Raw genomic sequence first — 20474 nt, 5'->3', positions numbered from 1 at the left:
GCACTCTGCATTCATTCATCCCCCGGGATGCTGCCGCCGGCGGGGGAGCCCGAGCAGGGCCGGCTCCCAGGGCTGCAGTCTGATTGGAGTGCCGTGCAGCAAGGCTGCCATCTGCTGTGAAGCAGTTCGCGTGTCCCGCAGCAGCCCGGCTCCTAAGGGGGGGGCTTTTTCGCATGGGGTAGGGAGCAGGTCTCTGGTTCTTCTTAGCCTGCCACTATCCGGGAATCCGTGCGGCTCTGCAGTGAGCGAGACTCCCCACGCCCTGGACCTTGGGCCCCCAGTCCTGGAAGGGGGGAGAGGGGCAGCAGCAGCCGGGAGGCAGGCGCATGTCAAGACAACTTGTTGATTTCGGCTTCAGCAGCAGACCGCATGGAACGCGGGAGGGAGTTGCCGACCTTGGAGTTCGCGGACCCAGGCAGCATTTGAAGGTAATCCAGGTTGTGCCAGCGCTCACTCGCCGGTTTCCTGTCCGATGCCGGGGGTGGGGGATGTGCCACTGGCTCCCTCGTGTGTGGCAGGGCACAGGGTCCTGCGTTGTGGAGTTTGCCACTGGATGTGTTGCAAATCCAGTTTGGGGGTACACGCGACGCTCAGGAGACCCACACAGATTGCCCACACTCAACATGGCTCGGTTAATATCATAATTTTCTGAAAGTGATCGGACCTGTTGTGTACGCACGCCCCACAATAACACACGTGGGAAAGCGCCAGGGATGACTGCAGCACAGCTTTCAATCGTTGGTGTGCCTTCCAGCCTCGCTCGCTTCCCTCCCCCCTCCGCCTTCGCGGCTTTCCCGAAAATTGCAGCCTGGGATGTTATTTTCCTGGCTGGGAAGTGGGAACTGTGATGCACGTGTTGGCAGACACAAGCACAGGTCTGGGACTTGTGATGGACACGGCTGTCAATCTCTCAGTGACATGCAAGGGGTCTGATGAGATGTCAAACTCTAGCCCATGTTGCTCAGCTTTTGGAATCCCAGTTTGAAAAAGTTGGCAACCAATGTCTATGTAATTGCTATGCCTCCACATGTCTGTGTGATTGCTATGACTCTACATGTCTGTGTGATTGCTATGCCTCCACATGTCTTTGCTCGCTTTATCTCCATAAATACTTTCCCTTATGTTACATGGATATGTATGTAGCAGGGCTCGAGACGAGGGTACACACGGGTGGACTGAGTTCACCCACTACCCAGCTGACATGCGAAAGACTGAATGTCTTCTTTGAATTTATGAATTAAAGCCAAGCTCAGGTATCTAACCACAATCGTCAGGTTTGTACGCCAGACACTTCACCACTGCACTATACAGCCTGATGAAGAATAACAGACAACTAAAGGGGAAATGTCTAATTTCGGTATTGTATGTTCCAGCAAAAACACTATTAGAAGAAAATACCCTCTCTTGGTTTTGTGTGTGTGTTGATTTTATGAAGGGAAAACGCCATTCGTCCTGAGCAGTTTCGGTGGTTATGCAAAGGCAATTTAATGAAATGTGCATATTTCACCTTGATATGTTAATTTCTGGCAATGTCACATCCCATTGCGTTTGTCAATGAGTACCCCCCCCCCCACTTTTATTTTTAGGACTTGACCCCAGATGTAGAGGCAGGCAAAGACAGCTGCGCAAAGTCTATAGAAAGGGAAAGCGAAAGAAAATATGTAGGGGCAGAGACATTATTAAGAATTTGGAAATAGAGCCAAATAACATATAGGGAGCAAATAGTAGACACGTGTGAATGTAGAAACACAGCCTGTCTTAAGGCTCAGTTCCTCCCATGCTGTGCATTTAGTTTGCATGAAGGCATCACGATGCTGCATAATGGAGGTAGGAGGGGATAGGTAAGCACCTGGTCTTGGGGGGGATGGTAACTCCTGTCTGTGGGTTGCTGGCAGCAGTTCCCTAATTGTCCCGTCACTGCATTCAACAGAACCTATTCCTTGCTACCTGTGTGGGCAAAGCCATTCCATGCACTGACGGCCAGTCACTAATCGCCTGTTGCTCCTGCATGGCTAAACCATGCAAGACCCCGGATGTGCGTGTAGTCCCGCCTGTAGCGATGGAACAGTATGGTGTGTTATATTTATGGGACCACAGGTAGTATGGGGAGTTCTCCCCTCCCCAATCAATAGCACCACACCAATATACCTTTCAGTTCAATCTAGTCATGTCTGTGATTCATATAGAACCGCGTAGGTCCCTCGCCCTTTCGCAATGTTAACGCAGGAACCGGGCCGGTGAATAGAAATTATATATTTTTATTATTATGGAAAAATGAATATGTGCACAACCTCACACGCCACATTCTCTATGGCACAAATGCTTTTCGTTCCTAATAATTACATGTTTATACACATTGAAAATGCCCATTGGTTTAGAATTGCACAAATCACAGACTCTTGTGTCCAACATCATGTACAGTATTTCTTCTTTGGGCCCCTTTGCACCCAGGTTGTATAGAACCACGGTTCTATGGTATATGTCGGATGCCAGAGTCAATCATAAAATACTCTTTAATGGACTTAATTGGGCTGCACCCTAGGCATGACAGAACATGCTTAACTGCCCAATTTACATTGCATAAAGTTCACTTTTAATAACATGTAGCACCTTGAAACCTGACTGGGTCATAAGCTTGGCGCTTTACTTTATTTGAAGTTTAATTTAAATAATATGCAACACTTACTATCGGTAAAATAATTTCACACCTGCAGCGATCAGTATTTTTATCTCCATGCACGCTTAGCAATGCCTTCAAGTATTGCTTAACTTTATCACATGTAAAAAGAATTTTGACTTGTGCTCCACAGTTAGCAATGCTGGCAATGTTCTTGCACAACCACCATTTCAGAACAATACATTTTTTTTAAAAAATGAAACCCTTTCAACTTCGCTCCCATACCATGAACATTCTCCCTTCATTAAGGAATCACTTTCGCACTTTTTGCAACAATGTACTTTTAAATCAGTGACTCCACTCTGTTTAATTTTGGGAGGACACTGTCCTGTTCCAGCACACAAACCCAGATTTTCAGTTGCTCTGCTTTAAGGCAGGGGTCAGGGGAATGAGCAGTAGGAAATTTGATTTTCAATGCACCCAAGGCTAAATGGGAATTAATTCAATTATTGTTTGGTAAGAAAATGCTAGGGGTCTTTGTCTTCCCCACCCAATCAATAATGGGAAGATATATCAACAGATCTCCCCTCCAGACCTGGTTTGGTTGGACAAGTTTACTTGCATAAAATATCTCTTGTTTCTTGCACTCCGGAAAGCCCTCAAGGCTTCTGGTTACTGAGGGGAAACACCAGGACTTGGTTAGAGGCCTCCCCAGGTTCAGTCAAGAATGGCCTCCAGCATTAAAACCTTTTCATTTGCTTCCCCTTGTATGTGTCCCAGCTAGATTGTAGCCCTTCCCTGGTTCTCCAGCAATTTTGTCAGCATTTCCAGCCCAGATGAAGTCAGGCAGTTCTCCCTGATTCCTATTGTGCAACACTATTTAACATCTAAACCACACCCCCACATTATTTAAAATTAGGATGTGGTTATTGGCACTTGATCTGGATTGAACATCTGCTGTCCTCCCCTTGCAATGATTGGGTCCTCAAGTTAATGGTCATCACCCCTATGGACTTATAAACCCACCCTTTAGAAACTGCATTTTCATAATTTTAGTTTTGCAATGAAAAACTCATAGAGAAAAACTTTAATTTACAAATAAGCATCCTCTAATATATATGTTTGGCTTTATCTAATCATGCCAGACTTACTGAAACAAGTCCTGTGACTCAACCCGAGATTTTCTATACAGATATCTAATTTAACAAGCTATCGTCTTCCTTACATTTTCTGGAGAGTAGAAACACATTTCAGCTTATAACTTTAGTTCTCAGGTTCGAATTTGGATGAGAGTTGAACCAACAGATTGGTCCCTTTACAAGCGTTGCAGTGATACTTGTGTTCTTTTTCTGCGGCGTATGGCTCTCAAGAAAATTGACAATATATGATCTTCAATTGAAATCTATGGCAACATAATTACATGCATATGATTATTAACATCAAACAGCACATTTCTCTTACCATGACCTGTAGGCAGGTCTGGCCTCTGGCCTTGTTTACCCAAGCCTGCAATGAAGTCCACCAACATTCTTGCACAGTCAAAGGCTGGGCTAATGGATGATCATTGTTGCTTATCTTGAAAAACATGGACGATTGCCCCACCTCTGTGCTCATGGGAAATCCCTCCTGAAAAAGGCCTGTGATCAGTATCTCTGAGCTGATCACAAATTGGATTTTATTTTCAAGAATTGTTCAGAGTTCTTGACTCAGCTGTTTACTCCACCCCAATAACTCCTCTGTCATGCATGAATACGGCCTCCTTTCTGGCCCTGAAACTTCAAAGAGATTGTCTTTCAGATAGAGAGCACAGGCATGGCATCCATTGTGGGAAGGTGGCTTTGAATCTCAGTGTTAAAGGCAGCTCTAATGAACAGACATCTGTATTTTAAATGTCACAATGTCTTTCTTTGGACATGAGGTCTGCATAGATATTTGACTAAATCTCATATACAGTTTTCTCCTGTGCCATGCCATCAATGTTCAGCTTTACAACCTGGTACATATATATTACACATAATTCTGACATTGGAGATTCATTTTCCCATGTGTTCAGTTTTCTAATCAGCACATTGCACCCCTTTCCATGATAACTTTCTTTTGGGAAAAGTGCACTTTGGGGCCTCAGTCGCTTGTATTCAAAAGTAGGCCTTTAGTTTTGGGCTTTGTCAAGCGCACGCAGGGCCCATTTTGTACTCTTTATTTTCAATGTAACCAGCATTTTGTTGTGTGGCAGTTACAAGTGAAATCCTGCCCTTTTGTCTTTCAGCCCCCAGTGTCTTTTCCAATAACAAAAAGGATTTCTGCACTCTTAGTGCCAGCATGGCTGGAGGCAGTAAATTTGATCCCAGGTCTGACTTTAAACCCCTCAATGGGGGTTGGGGGCATTGTGCTGACAACTGTTCTGAGGGGGGGTACTAATTAATGTCACTGTCTGTGGGTTTTGAGCAGTGACACTTCCTTAATCATGTGGGGTTTAGTCCTATGGCCCAATATCATGATAAAGGCTCTATTAAGTTTGCCCGGTTTGGGGACTTGTATTTAACCCAAAGTTATTAGGGATACAAGCAAACGACCACAAGATACACATTTTTCTTCCAGAAACATAAGAGTATTTAAATTATTTACATGGGTCCCTGTTATCCGTCTTGTAAACTAGCTGGGGGGAGTCTCATCCTAAGCTAGGGGAATGTGTACTGCATCCCAGAAAAGTTTTTTAGGGTAGGTTTGTTATTCTGGTTGGGTGGCATGTCTCTTTCCCTCAATTAACCTTGAGTGCTCCCACCAGTCTCTTTGCCGGCACTCCCTCGCAGACAGACATCAGGTGGGACAAGTCAGCATGTTCAATGTGTGGTAAACATTCTAGTCAATGACTGTGCAGACGATTACACTGTGGAGTAGGCACCTTCAGAAGGCATTCTTGCAATCTATGTTGGGGTTCTGAAGTTCAGTTGGGATTCTTTCTTGAAGAGCTACTGCACGGGTGGCTGCTACTGTTTTACAAGGAATAGTAGAAAAGCTGGGTAATACATGCTTGCGTTGGATATTTGGTGGCTGGGAGTAGCACCTGGGAACAGGATTGGCAAAGGTTGTAGTTGGATTAGTTTAGCATCTTGTGGACATTTGTGAAGATGATGGACAGTCTGCCTTCTTCAACTGCTCTGGGTCATTTCTTGAGGAACAGACAGTCTCTAAATCACGGCTCTGTAACCTTTAGCTCTCCAGATGTTGATGGAGTAAACTATCTAGGCTAGCTCATGAGTGAACGAGAAAGCAGAAGCCACTTCAGGTGCAAATCCCTCAACAGGGCCTCGTTAGCTTTTCAACCTTTGGAGATGCATAAGTGAAGTGGCATTAACTTGGGGTAATAGTATTAATGCCTGCTATTATAGCCCTTGGAATCTTGAGGATACCGGCATGAAGTTCTATTAGTAGCATTGTTCAGGTTATAAGTCTTTGCCTATTTGACTCGCCTGAGACTCTAGAGCCCTTAGGTCTACCCATTCCAGGCCAGAGCAGCGTGTCCTGTCCCATTTCTCTTCTGTTACTTGTTTTCTGGGCTACATGTGCGAGACTAGGGGTTGAGCAGAACATTTTGTCTGCCCACTGAAAGATGTAGAATGCCTCTGGAATGTGACCTGTCCAATGGTTTGGAATTCTGCTTTTTTTGGCTTGCATACCCTGCCTTCTGCTGAACCACATTGCAGAAGAATTCTGGGGACGTAATTCCCCAGAAAGCAGGGTATTTCTGCCCAGATGGTACAAGACCTTCTGCTCCCCTGATTGGCTGTAATGGTCTAGCCCGAGTGCTTGGGTGAGACTGTAACTGTTATACTCAATCAGGGCACTTGAGGATGGTACCAGCCCTCCTTTATTTGTGAGAAACCTTAGGGAACACAGGGACATTTATGCTTCTCACGATATTTAAATCCGGTCATGGTGTGTTCCTTTTGAAACATTCCTGGGATTCTCTCTCTTGTAGGATATACACAGAGCCGGCCCGAGGCAAGGGCAGTCTGTGCGGTGGCCCAGGGCCATGCTGTCCGCGAGGCCCAGCAAGGCACCAGAGTTTGCCTCAACTGCTGTGCAGCTTCCATGTAGGAAGCTCGCGTGAGGCCACAGTGTCGCCTCCCAACCTCCTGTGGCTCGCTAGAGAGACATGTATTCCCAGCGGTCAGTTACTGCTTATCATTTTCTTTCTTCAAGCAGCGCATTAAAATGTGGGCAATTATCAAGTGATGGCCCATTTAATAGACCATCGTTTTGGAGGACATGTTTGTATCGTTTCTGTGTTAAGAAATACAAATAGTTATTTCATTCTGAAAGCAGACACAAGACATCAGTTAGCTGCCTACATCTACACTCTCCTCCAGGTCAATTACAATATATCAAATAAAACTGTTTTAAATTAGCTAAATTATATTGTTATGTTCATATTTAACACACCAATAACGGTTTATTTTTGGTAGAATTAGATATTTTCATCATATCATATATGAACCCTTCATTTGTCAAACACTGAAACGCAATAAGGTAACCTTTTCACGCATTACATTGTCTTCAGAATACATTATCAAAACCCAAAGGACATTATTTTACATTTGACTGAATTGGATTCTGGTATTTGTAGTCTTCCAGTCAAGATGGGGAATAATGGCACAAACGTACACATTTTGCTTAACATATTTCTGTAATGATTTCTATATTTGAGTGGGTACCTTACTATGGTATGTGTACTTTTCAAGTCATCTTCATAAAGCAGAGTGTTATTGAAAGCCAGATGTGGGGTTGAGGAGGGGGAATGATAAGGGAGGTAAGTGAGTCCTGAATATTTGGGTTGCAATCCTGGAGACTGGTGCAGTTATTGTTCCCTGATTGTTGCCATGTGCTACTTTTCAGGGCACAAATAAAGGCTACATGTGGGTGGACAGACAGTGTAACTTTTTTCAGAGGGCGGACGCAACCCCCTTGGGTGTTTGAGGTTAGCAAGATTGCTCAAGCATTTGGCTACGAGGATTTCACCCAGGTTGTCATGTTTTCAGTGCAGACACGTACCTACAGGATGCATTCAATGATCATCAAAGCATATGCTCCTATTGGGATTTTGTTTTCCAGGGAATATGTCACTACATATTGCTGGGTTAAAAAAATGAGCACCTTTTATACGTGGCCAGCGTCTTTAATGAAACATTTCCTTGCAGTTTATTTTTCTGTTGCTCATTACTATTATTGAAAGGCCAATGCTCTTTTGTCTTGTGCACTTTCTTCTAAGGGGGAAGGTCATGTGAACTAAAGTTGAATCTTCAATTAATGTGTGTATATTCTATGGTGCCCGCTTGTGATTTTCACTATGGGGGCAAATGTTCCCACACTGAGTGAAGCCCGGGAGTCATACTCGTCCCTATGTCAAAACACCACATTTTACAGCATGTTTATTTATTTTTACATTTGTAGAAAGTACACAAAGCCCCTGGGCATTTAGCCACTATTGCCGCGGGAATAAGAAAGAAAATGCATGGTTTACAGGAAGGTCTAAACGTAAAGCATCTCAGCAACAGTCTCCCAACCTGCTTGTTTGCCTTTGCAACTTTCTGCTATAGGATCCCCTGCTATTCTAGACACAGCAAACAGTTTTGGCCTGCTCATCCCCTACAATCGGGGCCCAGGGGGTACATTAATGTGGCTACTTTCTAATTTTGTAGTGAGCAGCACTTGATAAACTTAGTTATTGCTATAATTCTTTTCACAGTCAAAATAAACCATATCTGCAGCTTCTGAAATAAAAGTATATTTGCTAATTTGAACACTATGCCCAAATATACACACAATAAAAATAAAAACAATCGTGAAACTTCTGCAATAATGGCAGTTGGTTTCACTTAGCTAAACACAATCACCATATTTTTGCAATGCTTTCCACAGATAGTGTTTTTAAACCAAAGTTTAAAAAGACCTTTTGCAAACAGTATTTCTATCAGAGATGTGTTCAAATTCCTGAATTGCAGACTGGTCTCAAATCCGGCCTTCATCACTTAACCAAAGTGAGTGCTCCCGGGCAAATCCTTTTATCACACTATGCCTTATCTGCCAAAATTAGAAGTCTGTACAAGGTTTTCAGCTGTCTGCTACTTCAAACAAAAAAGCATCACTCCCGATATTGCCAAATTGGTTAATATGAATATTCACAAATCATATACTGGACAGTGTATTTGTCTACTACCTTACGCATCGCAACATGTTTCTAATTTAACTTCCCATGATAACATTTTCATACAAAAGACTCATGCTGTGATTTCACTGATGTCACAATTCATGCAAATTAGGGGGGCCCGCACATCTTTTCCCGCTCCAGGGCCCCACAAATCCTATGGCCAGCCCTGGGTGTACCAACCCTCCTTTAGCAACACCTGGTAGAATTGCAGCAGAGCGGATCCCCCTAGTTTACGTAATTTGCTTTTCGTTGTGTTGCAGCTCCGCCCACCCTTACAACAGAAGCATAGACAAATCCTGGACGGTATAAACTGTTTGCTCTTGCCAGGCGTCATCTTGAGATATCAGACATTTGGGGTCCTCGCCTCTCCAGCACAAGCTTCCGCTGGTTCTCGGCACCACTTCACGATCATGCAATAAGGGGTTTCACAGGGAGAACTTGAGATTGAGACGCGTGTTGCATGAGGGGCCCAAGATTACGCGGAATTCATAAATCCACAAACCAAGCCTTGGTAGGTGTGATGGCACATTCGTCGAGAGTGATGAGCAGGTGGCTTCCTCCTTAAGAAAGAGCAAGGTGGCACAAAGAACCCATCCTTGGCGGTAGGCAGGGACGGTCTGGACAAACCACCAGTGCCACGCTGGGTTGAGGGCATAAGGAGTGTAGGACACATTGATATGGCCTGGGCCACCTGGATTGATACCTGTCAGATTTGGAGATGGGTTGTTGCTTCCCTTCAATGGATGCAGGCCTGGAATGGTGCAGCAGTGTACTGTGGGAAGGGTTTATAGTCAAAGATTCGAATACAAAAGGATCGAATGCAATACTTTTGAACAAAAAGGATCTTTAAAAAAAAAGGATTTTTTTTTTTGGGGGGGGGGGAAATAACACTAATTTTTCCGAAACCAAAAAATAAATCCTTAAAAAAAGGGCATTCAAAACATTTTTTGTTCGAACATATTGCATTTCGAAACTTTATATTCGTAACTTTGACTGGACACCGTGGGAAGTGCTTGCTAAATCCCCACCTTCCAGAGACAAGAAAGAGCACCTACTAAAAAGAGAGACGGAGACGAGCGGACAGGATCCCTTGAAATGGATCCTATTGGAATGTTTTAAGTGGGACTATGATGAAAAAACACACTGAAAACCACCAATTCTTGCTTTCAAAATCAGTACTCCTTTAACATAGGAGGAGGTATGATATGATGTTTTATTTGCATCGTGCCCAAGTGTTTCAGAGCACGAAAGTAGTAGGGATGGGATGTGACCTACAGAGGCGATCCCATTGCGGAACAGCAGCCTCCCTTTTATTTGTGCAATTTCCAGTGCCTGTTCCCCTTCTGGCCTTGGTTTTATGGATTTGTAAGGCCCATTAGTGAGATTATCACCATTGGGACATTGGGCAAATGATTCTTGCCTAAGTGTAAATGTTGTGTATCCTTACTGCGTCTTTTTCAGTTGTGCACCTTGCTTGTTCTCACTCGATTTGATACATTTAGTTGTCTTGTGATTCCGCCTCTTGGCATCCAAGCAGTTGTTGAAGAGGGGACTTTAAGAATTTGGCGACTAGCTCTAAAAGTAGGTATGCCTTCCTGCGCGTCGGACATGCCAATATCCTGGATTAGGATCTTGGCTGCCTGTGATTGGCATAATGATAGTTCAATATTGATCCATAGAGCCACAGAAGGGGGCTTGGACACCGCTAGCCTGCCCAAGATCCAACCCTTAGATGATTTCAATAACTTGGCTAAATAGCGAGTTATGATAGGCTCGTCGTGCCCAAGTCTGAGCTTTGCACCAGGTTTCATGCCTGGGTAGTGGTTAATTAACTTTTTTTTAAAGAAGGTTTTCTTTTGAATAATTAAGAGTTCTTAAGTATTTTTATTCAGACATTTTCATTGACAAAGGATATTTTGATCCATAACGCATTGGGCTTGTTTGCCTGTCCCTATTGAGAATTTTATGATTTTTGGATTTATGTTAATTATAGTAGGTGGTTTCTTGTCAGAAAATGGTTTGCCGATATTATTCCTAACATTTAAGCAACTTACAAAGAAGATGTTCATTATTACAGTGGTAGTTAACCCCTAGATACTCCCAGTGCCATAAAAAGTGTCTCTGGTCTACTTTCTTCTTTGCTTTTCCTTTTTTTCCCTTTTCTATTTTCGTTGTTATATGTTCTTATTTCTATTTGCTTTGTTTTTCTTTTTTCCCTTATCCTGTAATTTTCCAGCCTTGCAATTTGGCGACAGAGGTTCTAATCCTGACGTCGGCACTAGACTCAGAAATGGTGCTTTCAAGGCCAATCACCGACTTCCAATGCCTCACATGGCAACTATGGAAAACATGTCTAATGCAAGTCCAACTGTACAGTGTATCATCCAGTATTTCCCCAATAATGCTTTCTGATCCCTCTCTTCACATCGTGGCCAGTGCTGGAAATGGCCAGGTCACGCAATACAGTATCTCTTCATAGAACCCAATGCTGGTCATTTGCATAAAAGCAAAGAGCAGTATGGGATCATAAGTATGTCCAGAATGTAATTGGTACCTGTCTTATTGTGATTCAGTAAGAAACCCTTTTGAGTGGATAATGGAAGTTGGGCTCTGCAAGTTTAATTGGTCACACTACTCACCCTAAGAAAAACATGTCTCTACTTTGCAAAACATATATACCAGTCTGGACAGCTACAACAAGTATGTGTTAAGCGTTGGCTGTTTCTGTATTCAGTTGCCCGTGCTGCGGCTTCTGTACACTTTTATCTCGTACAGCTTAATGTTCAGAGACTCTTGGAGGAAATCAGTGACACATTTTAGCTAGATTATGCCAGATCACTATACCACCGAACAGTTGCTGTCATTATTGTGCCTCATGTCAGTGTGCTTTTGTTCTTCCAGTAGGAGGATGGTTGTGCTCGTTGCTGCTTCTGGGAGCTTCGAGACGCAGTTTCATGCATTTGTGTTCTTGTGACTTGCCTTTTTGCACTTTGTGACCTTTGTTCAGGGACGTCATTTAGGGGTCGCCAGGGGTCGCAACTGCGACCTCTGAGGTCTTGCGACCTCTGTGGTCTCCCTTGCGACCTCTTTAAAAAAATAAAATAAAAAATAAAATACAAAAAAAAACAAAGTATTTTTTTTTCTTTTTCTTTTTTTGTAATGCAAGCTCCTGGGCTGTGGCCAGCACCATGTGGCTCTTTACTTCTGGAGTGGCTGGCTTTCTTGTTCAGGCCCCCTGAAAAAAATAAGAACAGGAGTGACACAAGTCTAACACTTTCAACACTGACCCTAAATAAGAAAGAATAGGAATACCAAATAATGTCTTTCTGGAATTCGATACAATAATTGCTAGACTCATTTAAAGGTTTATTTCAGGCGCACTTCAGGGGGTGAGTCACTGATTTTAGTCTGTTCTTAAATCCCTCAACTCAGCCTTTCATCCTTCTGGGGTCGATAAATGAGTACCAACACACGTTGGGTGATATTGGGTGTATATTTTTTCTATATAAAGCGCTTAAGCGCTATATAATAAAACACCATTATCATTTGGTCATGAACGTCTGCTTGCATTCACAGTAATTTGGTAATATGGCCCTATACACACTGATCCTAACGATACATATGGTGATCCATTCTTGTATGAAATGTACATCACATTATAGTGATATCGTAACCATAGTTTTTGTAGCGTACAATGCTATGTGATGCCACTTCCTGTTTTGTCAACGGGTGACAGGATGTGTTCCATCCATTTCTGCGACGGCACGTCAGGGTGTGGTCAAATGACATCACTTCCTGTGATGTCATCAGGGGGTCAAAGGTCGTGTGGTGTCACTTCCTCTACCCCTGGCATTTTGGTGAAATGACGCACCTGCGTTTGTTCTGCCCTCCTCTTTTTTTTTTTTTTTTTTTTGTTCAGTTCTGGTTGAGGACGCAGGAACATTATACATGTTCTGGATGTTGGGGCTTGCTACTGTCCTAGTTTTCGATGCAGAGATTTGGTTTTCATCATTTATCGGCAGAAGTAGCAGAGCTGCTGGAACGTTCTTGGTTGAGCATGATTTTGCAAGCACTGGTGAGGTAACCAGTGTTCTCAGGAAACTGGGCGCCCCTATGTATGTCACAATCTGACACGTTGCACATCCGGGTCAATGGCTTAAGGGGGATGAATCCCCATATAGCGCCTTGTTGGGCATCCTCGGATCGAAACGAATCTCTACGGAGCACGTTGTTGGGTAGCCTCAGTGAAATGTGTGTGGTTGGGCACCCTCTCTTTTCTAGTGGGCGGATGCCAACATCATAAAACATATATGGTTCTATCGGCACCCATTCATACATGCATTAAAAGGGATTCGAATTAAGTCTTCCCAGAGAAAGAACTTCAACCGCCCATGCTTTTATCCCCTAGTCATTTTTACAGGATTCGAAAGGGTTTCTTTCTGGAAGACCGGGACATCCCTCTGTGAACAACAGGAAACGTCCATCTGCCTTATTTAGAGTTTGGCGGTATTCGCTATTCTGATGTTGGCACCTGCACACTCGAAAAGAAATGGTGCCCATCCACCCCAATTTCGTTTTCGGTCTGAGGTTAACCAACAAGGCACTAGGTGGGGATTCATTTCTGTCTGAGGTTACCCAATAGACAGTAGAAGGGGATTCATTTCGGTGTGAGCTTACCCAACCAGGCACTAGATGGGTATTCATTTCGGTCTGAGGTTAACCACCAAACTAATCAACTCTTCCTTCACCTCAGGTTCAGTACCGATCAACCTAAAAGAGTCCTGGGTACTGCCACTACTAAAGAAGCAAACCCTTGACCCTACCATTCCGACTAACTTCAGGCCCATCACGACTGTGCCCTTTCTCCTAAAAATTTTAGATAAAGTGGCTTACTTGCAAATTCAAAGCTTCCTAGAGTCTAACCACCTACTTGGAATCCGTCAATCAGGATTCCGCCCGCAACATGGGACCGAGACAGCGTTAATAGATCTTAAGGCCCAAATAGACGATTGCAGAGACAATGGCCAAGCGGCCCTACTTCTCCTCCTGGACCTATCAGCGGCATTCGACTTAGTGGACCACACAGTCCTCTGTAGTCACCTCGACTCGGCAGCCCACTTCTCAAAAGAGGCCATAATTTGGATCAAGTCATTCCTGAGTAATCGGACCATGAGAGTCTTCGCTCCATCAGCCTCAGCAGATCCAATCCCTATAACATGCGGTGTTCCACAAGGGTCTTGTGTGTCACCCACCCTCTACAATGTCTTCACGAAGCCTCTCTTTGATGAAATGGATCATCTGGGTATCGCCTACACTAACTACGCAGACGATACCCAGATCCTCCTCCCGCTCTCAGGAGACTACGCCAAGGACCTGGCCCTAGTGAACAGGATCTATAGCATCGTTCAGGCATGGATGGCCACACACGGCCTATGCCTGAACGATGATAAAACTGAGCTTATCATCCTGGGCACCACTACCTATATATCCAAACTCAGCCCCGATTACGACAACTTCATTATTGATGGGAACAACATAAAAGTAGCTCATGAAGTAAAAACCTTAGGATTCTACCTAGACGCCACCATGAACTTTACCAAACAAGTTAACTCTCTAGCTTCTGCCACCGCATATACATGCAAACTTATCAGAGCGAGCAAACAATTCCTCTCCACAGATAGTTGCATTACACTTGCCAGAGCCTTGATACTGTCCAAATTAGACTATTGTAATGGACTTTACATTGGAGCTAATAAACAGACCATCCACAAAATTCAAGTGCTCCAGAATAATGCCTTGAGAGCAGCACTCAAGATTAATAGAAACGAGCATATATCCTCGACAAGAAGAGAATACAAATGGCTCGCCACCATAGACAAAATTCATCTCAAAATCGCTTCCCTCACCCACAAATGTATCAACAACAAAGCTCCACCTTACCTCATGGATAGATTACGCAAAAGGACTTCTTCCAGACCTACCAGAATAGCCAACGCAAACTGCCTCCAAGTCCCGCGTTTCAAACTTGCCACTATAGGAGGAAATAGCTTCCCGGTCAAGGCTGCGCAGTTATGGAACTCCCTCCCGCATGATGTCAGAGAACCTCAGCCTTTCGCAAAATTTAGACAAAACCTCACTAGGTGGCTGAGAGCCAACGACAGCTAACTAGTCCACTTGTCACATTGTACATTACTGTATATAACTATATATTACGTGAACAGGAGCATGCTCCTCGCTCCCCTGTCCTGATCTCTCCTTGCTCCCCTGTCCTTGATCTCTCCCCAACGACAGCTAACTAGTCCACTTGTCACATTGTACATTACTGTATATAACTTTATATTACGCGAACAGGAGCATGCTCCTTGCTCCCCTGTCCTTGATCTCTCCTTGTTCATATCTGCTTGCTGTAATATTGCTGATGTCTATGCCTACACTTCCTGCCTTTTCCTGTACTTGCAATTAGCCGAGCATATCTGTAACCAAGCTCAGCGCATCTCTGCACCTTCATCTGATTTCTATGTACCTGTAACCAAGTTGAGCATATCCTTGTCTGTTTGCGCCCTGATACTCCAGGGTATGGCGCGCTATACAAATAATAAACTAAACTAAACTAGAGGAGGATTCATTTTGGTGTGACGTTACCCAACAAGGCTCCTGATGGGGATTCATTTCGGTCTGATGTTACTCAACAGATACTAGATGGGGATTCATTTGGATCTGGAGTTACCCAACAAGGTGCTAGATGGGGATTAATTTCGGTGTGAGGTTACCCAACAAGGCGCTAGATGTGGATTCATTTTGGTCTGAGGTTACCCGACAAGGCGCTAGATAGGTCTTAATTTCGGTGTGAGATTACCTAACAAGGCGCTAGATGGGGCGTAATTTCGGTGTGAGATTACCTAACAAGGCGCTAGATGGGGGGGGGGGAATTCATTTCGGTTTTTCAAACCAAGGCCCGACTAAAGCCTCCCTCTTCCCAAGCCCTGAGTCGCACTTCCCCAGAATTCTACCAACTCGCTGAACTCTGCACAGCACTTGCTGTGCTCTGACGGCGCCACTTCTCTCCAGCGCTGTCCCGTCCCGCTGCTCATCAGCTCGTCTCCCCCTTTTGCTTGCCCTGGCCTCCCTCCCTCTGACCACCATTGACCATCGTGCACACCCCATGTAAAACATAGGCCCATGCTGCCTGTCCCAGAGTACGAGTATCTGTAATGATAATTATCTGTTATTTAAATAGTGCCTTTGCCCAAGCGCTTTACATAGAACATTTACATCTAATTATCGCCCAACCGAAGTTGGCACTCCTTTATCGACCTCAGAAGGAGGAAATGCTGAGTTGGGCTGGTTGATGTTTCAACCTGCCATCACATACAAGTCGCAGCAGCGAGCACTCAATCCTCTGAGCTAGCTTTCCGGATATAATATCTAGCAGCACCTCGGAGGAGGGTTTTACTCCTGTTAAAGGCACTAAAGTTCACGTTAAGGCCCTCTTGGGCCCCAGGATGTTACTACCAGTCAAAGCCTCTCTGATTGGTCCTTATTGTTTAAATAGTAACAAATGACAAGTGCTAACAAAGGCAACAAGTAACAAGTGCTGTTGTTATTGTATGTCTAGTGTCATGTACAGAGTTAGCATATGATAGGTTATTTATAACGCGCTTGATACCCAGAGGTTTCTAAGTGTGGACCCGGGGATGGAACCTGTGGTGCTCCGTGTCGTCTTGCTTCCAAGGCAAGCACGTTGCTCCTGAGCTATCCTCTCGAGACGAGAAAGACCCTATGGGTTTATTAGTAGAGTATTAGCTTTCCCTATGGGTAATGCACCGGGTGCACTTCTGCAGGCCATCATAGAAGCCACTGCTCTTTCCCATGTGTGTAGCTGTCATGCCCTGGTGCATGGTTGTGTTAAGAGGACAAATGACCTCATTCGGGGTTCTAAGAGCTCCCTCCAGATTGACCACTGCAGCCCCACAGATTTGTCGCACCAACACAGCCCTCGAGTGCCGCCGTTGCCTCCCAGACGGCGCGGCCACCACTTTCTTGTACAAGGCCGTGGTGTGTAATAAGTGGGTGCTGCTCACCAGGCCTAAAGACTCACCCCATTCTGTGCACCTGAGGCATTCATTGATCGAGGGCTTCCTCTGGTACAGTCTTAAAACATTTCAATCACAAAATACATATGCATAGCATCCCACCTGCTGGGATGGTCTGATGGCACTGCCCAGAAGCAGTCATTTTCCTACTTTCAGTAAATTAAATTCATTATTAAAGCGATTGAACCCAAGGATTGGGGAAAGGGGGGCATTTTCGGTCGAGTAATGCCCCTTGGGTGATAGTTAAGAGTCAGAGTGAAGCGAGGGCTTTAACGTAGCTCCGGGAGCATTACACGACTGGTAATGCCCCCCACCCCCGGGTTCTATTATTATTAGTCCCCCTGCACCGGGTACTAATAGTATTTTTATTTGAGTTGAGAAATGGCGTGCCAATTGTTTCTCAACTTGAGAGAAAGAAAAAGCAAATAAAATGGCCACCATGGAGCGAGGAGAAGGGACTACATGTAGTCCCTTATCCATTTCCATGGTGGTCGGACGAAGAAAGGGAAGGAACTCTGTGGCTTGTCGCGCTCCGAAGTGCAGCAAGGTGAACCTTTGTCGGCCGGGTAACCACCTGGCGAGGGCCAGTCAGATAAGATTGATACAATCTGATTGTCCCTCACTGGGAACTGAATCTGTTCACACCATAACGCTCAATGCAACGGAGCTCTTAAAAAATACTACGACTATTCTGGAAATCCACTGACTTTATGACCTGAAAACCGGCCATTACTTGCTTCTGCTATAATGTACAGCCTGACATTGCTCCCGGGGGCATGTATTAATAAAATTAAAAAAAACTACAAAATAAACAATCAAGATTTCGTGCCTTGTATGAATACCCCTTACTTGTGGGGTTTCTGCTGCAAAGGGGTTCGGCTTCTAATCCAATAAGGAGCATATCCAAATGTGACTGGGGAATACTTTTCTAGTACCTCAGCAAACACTGAATAACTTCTAGTCGCTTTCGACTCAATAGAAATGTCCAGTGGTTCGCTTTAATAGTGGTGCCCAGGCTCCCTAAGCACTTCCACTGATGCTCCCACCATTACCGACTGCTGTCCAATGGAAAGCTGGGATTTAGAGCACATGCCTCTAACCTCCTCGGGGAGTGGTTGGGACCTTGACTAAACCCGCCCCCTTCAGATTTACTGTCTGCTATTAAACCAGTGGCGGAAAGCTGGTTTTATCAATCCACGAACTAGATGGTATTGGGCCCTTGTAACGCCAACTTGCAGTCCCACTAATCCAAGCCCCCGCCCCTTTATCCTCCAGACCGGCAGATGGCAGGGGTGGGTGTGAGGTGTACATCCCAGTAACATGCCCTGTTTGCTGGGAATAGAACCGGTTGCTAATTGTCTGTGATCAGCGCCCACATGTGTACGGGCGCTGGACCACCAAGTACAAGCAGGCATTTTTAAGCACTTTTTAAGGGCACTGCCTCTTCAGCCCAATCACCATGGTAACGCCGCTCTTTGAAGCCAAACTATCGAAAGCATTTGTTTGTAGAAGTCATTATTGATCGGAGGCCCGCATTTTCGCTTTAGGCTACCCGCTGGGGGAAGCGCGGCGCCGATAACCAACTGCAATAGCTATTTAGGATGTGTGCCCCGTGGCAGGGCTATCGAGCAAACCATGGCTGGCAAAACTGGGGAGCCCCCAAGGGCTTCTGCCCGGAATTCTTGTGTCGGCCTCTTCAATGGCTGTCGCGGAGATTAATGTGGGGGTTGTGAGAGGCCTTTCGAAAGGGCGTTTGGGTGAGTCTACCAAGAGGGCAAAGGTGAAAGGGCATGCTTTAATGGAAGGCGTCCTGGTTCATGCTCTCTACCATTTCATTATAAAGGAAGCGCTCGAATCTTATTACCACGCGGGTAATTCAGAATGATATTCACAGAATGGTTTTCTCCAGTCCCCAGTGTCCTCGTTTTTTTTAATCACAATGTGTGAGTTTCTATGAAACAGTATGAACCTGCTACCCACTGCGTGAAATGTGTTTGTGTAGACGATTTGACCCTCTTGTTATTTTGTTTCCGGATGGTGCTTGTTACAACTTTTTGTTGTTGTTGTTGCTGTTTTAAAGCACTGAAAAACTCACGTGATGTTCTGCTCTCAATGCTATTAAATCTATTGACCTTGAAAAGGTGAAAATCGACTCTGCCTGATTATGGAACCTTTGACCTTTTGGGCCGCATGATCATGTGCACTAATCCACTGAGCTGCTTTTCTGTCACTTTCTTAGTTTACACCAACACTGGAGAGCAATTGCTGGCCAGCTGAGGTATTAGTTTCCCGTTTAAATTTTTAAATACAATCGCTGGAAAGTTTAACCCCGTTGCTCTGGCAACCACACAAGCTATGGGGGCAGGAGGTTGACAATAGTTCATGCTCTCCTGCTTAAGAATTGCATTTAGCCCCACATACGGAATAATGCTTCCTTTAAGGAATATATATATATATATATATGTATTTTTTTTTTTTTAATTTACTTGTATTTAATCACACAAAAGAGATTTTTACAAGAGTGAGTTTCAATCTGGACAATTTCATTTCGGATAGCGTCTTAAGGTAAGTGCAATCTTTGCATTTAGATTCCTTGATGGTTCGTTGTAACTCCGACTTCTACTGTCACTTTTGTTCTTTCCATTGCCAGGGTCAAAAGTTTTGTAGCAGCCGTATGCCATCGAGTCTTTTCTCCTGTGATAAGGTGATTCCACCAGATCTGTTTGTTCCCCACGAAGGAGATAGCCGTCAAAGGAGTGACATAGGCGATCCTGGCTTGATGGAGAGCAGGGCAGCGCATCAGTAGATGTTTTATCGATTCAATTTCTTCGGGGTTTGCACACAGTCTACAGGTTTTTTCCTCTGAACCTGTTCTGATAGCAAGAATTTCTTGAGTTGGTAAGACGTTTAGGCGTGCTTTTAAGAGAGTTCTCATCAATAATTTGTCGGGGTATTTTTTTGCAATACTCCATGGGTTCTTTCAAATTTGTTAGTATTCATGGGAAGGTGTGCTAGAAGTTTGTTGCAGCTTTTTCGATCGTGTCGATCTGGTCCCAGTATTCCAGTTTAGTTTTGATCCTAGTTGGATTCTCCTTCAGTTCTTCTTCGGTGCGCGCTATTTTCTGTAGTTTTTGCTTTTGGTCCGTAGCCCACAGATTCATAGTATGATTGGAGCCCTTTTCAAGTTCTTCTGCCATCATTTGATAGATTTTGAGACGCTCCGGGTGAATGATATTTCTGTATAGCTGAAGAGAACTGTGATCCACCACTGCTTTCAGAGACAGAAGGCCAAGTTCTTGCCTTAAAGGGGCTATCGGAGTAGAGTTTCGTAGACCCAGGACGGCTTTCCATATGTGGCCTTCAAGTTTTTGATATATATATATATCTTTTTTGTAATTCTTTTTTTTATGTTGTGTACTGGAACCAAAAAATCGATTTTTAACCAAAAAACCATACAAAAGATAAAATTCCCATAAGTCAACAATTTAGACAGCCAAAAAAGAATATTGAAATAAAACAAGTACAATAAAATCGATCCAAAACCTAAAAAGAAACC

The 20474-nt window shown here is 44.3% G+C and overlaps 1 protein-coding gene across 2 annotated transcripts in view; it reads left to right on the top strand.

Annotated features, from left to right (window-relative positions):
* The first annotated feature begins 300 nt into the window (after nt 1–300).
* Nucleotides 301–20474, top strand: part of DAB2IP (DAB2 interacting protein) — a 1964804-nt gene continuing 1944630 nt past the window's right edge. For both annotated transcript variants that reach the window (XM_069609510.1, XM_069609509.1), the window contains exon 1: nt 301–428. The gene's annotated coding sequence lies outside the window, so the exon portion shown is untranslated. The remainder of the gene's footprint in view (nt 429–20474) is intronic.

The sequence above is a fragment of the Ambystoma mexicanum genome, chromosome 8, assembly GCF_040938575.1.
Source record: "Ambystoma mexicanum isolate Mex_15411 chromosome 8, UKY_AmexF1_1, whole genome shotgun sequence".
Taxonomy (NCBI): Eukaryota; Metazoa; Chordata; class Amphibia; order Caudata; family Ambystomatidae; genus Ambystoma; species Ambystoma mexicanum.
This window is presented reverse-complemented; position numbering and strand designations above follow the sequence as displayed.